The following is a 4,072-nucleotide window of genomic DNA, read 5'->3' on the forward strand; positions in this document are numbered from 1 at the left end:
TGGCCATCACAGCTGCTATTTCTTCAATTTGGGCCCCTCCACTGCCTTTGATTCCATCTGGCCTCGGGTTGTGGTATTCGTGAGAGTGCTTTGCGAATTCTTCAATTAGTTCCTTGACCTCCCTTGGATTTTTCTTTGTCAAAGGTCCTTAAGAATCAAGGAGTTGTCTTGTCATCACGTTGACCCCATCATAGAAGATTGACATCTCTTGCTGCACATTTAGATCATGCTGAGGGCAATTTCTGAGCAAGCCCTTGTACCGCTCCCATGCTTCGTATAGTGACTCCCCCAGCTATTGCTCAAAGTTGGCTATTGCCTTCTTGAGTTTGGCTATCTTGGATGGTGGACAAAACTGGTCCAAGAATTGCTCACATATTTGAGCCTAAGTGGTGATTGTACCCGGTGGGAGTGCTTTTAACCACTCCTTAGTAGCTCCTTTGAAAGTGATGGGAAGCATCCTAAGCAAGACTGTGTTTCTGTTGACATTTGGGACATTGAAGTAATCTGCAATGTCGTTGACTTCATCTAGATGCTTAAAAGCATCCTCATGATCTTTCCCGAAAAATGGGATGTCCTTCAGTGCAGTCAATATGTGTCCCTTCAGCTCGAATGTGGCAGTGGCAGGTATTGCGGGTTAGACTAAACCGGGACCCACATCTTCTTGGATCCGCTTTTTGTAAGCTCCCATGGACATTTCTTCAATTGCTGCCATCTCGTTCTGTGGCTCGTTCTCGGGTTCACTCGTGTGTTCTTCAATTTCCGGCTCGGTATCGCTTTCGGACTCGGTTTGGACGGGTGTATGATCCAAATGCTCAAGATTGCTCTTGTGCCTCACGGATGAACTTGACTCTCCTGTCTTCTTTCCTAACTTCCTAGAAAAAGCTGACTTCAATTCCTGTAAGGGCGTCTTTTTCTTGTGAAGCGCAGACTCGGGATCTTCAAGTGGCGGCACCAAGTGTGTGTTTGAGCTTCTGGTCATTAACTCCTGCAACTTGCTAAACTAAAAACGTAAAAATGAACTAAAATAAGAAAAACTAACTAACAATTAAAAATCTAGTTTTTTTTTAACTGTCCACGTCGTGGCAGGTGTGTGGCCACGTCGTGGACTCTGTGACTAACAGAAAACTTTTTTTTTTTGCTGAAAAATTAACTTTTTGTGGTTTTTAACCCCACAAGAAGGATCGATTAATTTAATGCAAATAAATAAGCTAAAGAAACTAAGTCGTTCCCCGGCAACGACGCAAAAAACTTGATGTGCACAAAAGTACTCACTAATTTTAATATTTATAACCTAACAAACTTAACTAACTATGCACTTATACACAGTGTACCTAGTCAGATTACAGTATAGCTTGGGTAAGTCGGGTGTCGATCACAGGGAACGGTGTTCTAATTAATTTACTTACTTATTAAATTAACCTAATTTATTAACAAGTTTAAAAGGGGTTTTATCTGGTTTTACAAGATCAGATGAACTTAAATCAAATTCAATAAATAAAAACACACTCTTGTTTAGTTTGAATCCACTTCTCCCTTATGGCTAGCTAATGATTACGGATTATTAAGTTGGTTTTTAGTTATATTAGTAATTTAGTTCTAACTTACTAATAATTAACTAATTCATGTCAAATCATGTATGTTCACACATAATTAAACACAGAACTAATTATAAATGCAAATATACTATGTAAGATTTGTAATATAAACGCAATTATGGTCACAATACACGTTCTCTAGCACAGCTAAGCTTATTTATTCTAATTACTAACTAAGATTGGTCAATCCTAGCTCTAACAATTTAATGTTCACTAAATCATTAGGTAAACAAGTTCATGCAGTTAATGGTCACTAAGCTACACAGAACATGCAATCAAGCAATTAGAGGAACAAACAATAGCATGCTAGGTTATACAAATCAAACACAAGCAATTTTTACCAACTAAACTTAATCCATAAACATTGAACTATTCAAAAGGTTGAAGCTTCATCTAGCTAAACAAGAGTAGCTAGATTCAGCTGCTCATCATAGCAATTAAACCAACACAGCTAAAAGTAATAAAAGACATGTTCTAATTTAACCAAGATATAAACCTCTATTCTTTTTGGTGTTGAAAACCTTCTTCCAGAACCCTTCTTTCACTCTGAATCGTCTCCTGGAATTCTTTTCTTCAGCAAAAAAAACTTCTTACTTTCGTAATAATCAGGAGAACTTAAATAATCTCCAAAAACTCGCGCCACGTCGTGGCCAGCTTTGCCACGTCGTGGGCTTCAAGCTATCCATATCCTTCAAGGAATCATCCGCGTCGCGATGTCTATCTTCTGGAAACCCCATGCCACGTCGTGGCCGACTTTGCAACGTCGTGAATTCAGTATTTATCGTGGATTTATTCTTTTCTTGTCTTTCAAGCCTCCCATGTTCCACATATTGTCACTTTTGGTCCCTCTCTTCGAAAATCCTTTTAATTGACTGAAAATAACAATTTAAAGTCATAAGTACCATTATTCTAAACATATTATCAATTTATTAATAAAAATGTTCTTAAATATTGCCTAAAAATAAGTATAAATATGGCAATATCAATTACCATCAATCCTAAGCACACGTTAGTCGTATCTTGAATAAATGTAGTTGATCAGGTTACATTTATTCCAGCTTACGATTACGTAACTGCCCAGGTTTGACGGTAATGGTCAACATCCAAAGACTTTTATTCTTGTTCCTCTTGTGATACTTTGTTCGGGTGTTTAGATTCTGGATGTTCTTATACTTTGGTAAAATATGGTTATATTTTAAAGTATAATTCTTGGTCAGAGTGTTTTATCCCGATGTATTTATAGGTTGTATATCTTCTATGATTAGATATACTGAGCTCACTATAAACAATGCTCTGATACCAATCTGTCACACCCCAAAACCGAGAACGGCTGAATACGTTCTGGGGTGGAGGACGTCATGTCAAGTATCACAACATATGCAGTATAGTAATCAAAGTACAACAACCATTGCATTAATAGTAATAATTTTTCATAAGTTACTTTTAGCAACAACATCAAGAGTAAAATATAGAGAATAACATATAAAGCAGCTCGGTACAAGGCTGTCTTCACAAAAGCTCCCGGAGTGTACCTGTCTACCGATGACCTGAGAATACAAGTTATTTTGAAAGCGAGTATCAACATTTTTAATGCTGGCGAGTTCATAAGTATTTAATGACATTGGTATAAATACATGTTTTTCTTCAAAATAAACTCATAAAAGATGGTGGTTTAGAATCTACAAAGTATTAAAATTCTTTCCAGAAAATCCTGTATTTTCTAAATAAAAGCAGTCTTCTACCAAGACCCAATTGTTTTATGTTTAAAGCAAGGAGTATCTCTATCAAAAGCAGTCTTCTACCAAGACCTGACTGCTTTATGTTTTAAGGAGTAGTTTCCCCAAAAATACTATCATTATTAAAATATAGTTTTTACTTTAAAGGAATTAGGAGAAAAATCACAAGTAAAAGTAATAGGGGAAAATAATATTATACCTCAGCAGTAATACTGCTGGCTAAAGGAAATGAAACATAGACTCCAGGAGGGTATCGAAGGGATAATACGCCTGGCTCAGTCTAAAGATGAATAAAACATAGACTCCAAGAGGGTATCGAAGGGACAATACGCCTGGCTCAGTCTAAAGATGAATAAAACACAGACTCCATGAGGGTATCGAATGGACAATACGCCTGGCTCAGTCTAAAGAAGAATAAAACATAGACTCCAGGAGGGTATCAAATGGACAATATGCGTGGCTCAGTCTAAGGATGAATAAAACATAGACTCCAGGAGGGTATCAAATGGACAATACGCCTGGCTCAGTCTAAATATGAATAAAACATAGACTCCAGGAGGGTATCAAATGGACAATACGCCTGGCTCAGTCTAATGATGGATTAAAGGGCTGAATGTGAACTCGTATGTAACCATGCTGATTGACGATCGAATACCTGATGACCCTCCAGGTCACACGTAGAGTTGGTGACATTATGTCACCCATGGGCCTTACCGGCTCGGACTGTAGCTAGCAATCAGG

The 4,072-nt window shown here is 37.6% G+C and overlaps 1 non-coding gene across 1 annotated transcript; it reads left to right on the forward strand.

The window, feature by feature from the left end:
- Nucleotides 1–221: 221 nt before the first annotated feature.
- Nucleotides 222–328, forward strand: LOC145096611 (small nucleolar RNA R71). Its single transcript, XR_013703987.1, has one exon. It is a non-coding gene; the product is annotated as a small nucleolar RNA R71 (small nucleolar RNA).
- Nucleotides 329–4,072: the final 3,744 nt, after the last annotated feature.

This window comes from Lactuca serriola, chromosome 3, assembly GCF_051521515.1.
Source record: "Lactuca serriola cultivar US96UC23 chromosome 3, Lser_US96UC23_V15, whole genome shotgun sequence".
NCBI lineage: Eukaryota > Viridiplantae > Streptophyta > Magnoliopsida > Asterales > Asteraceae > Lactuca > Lactuca serriola.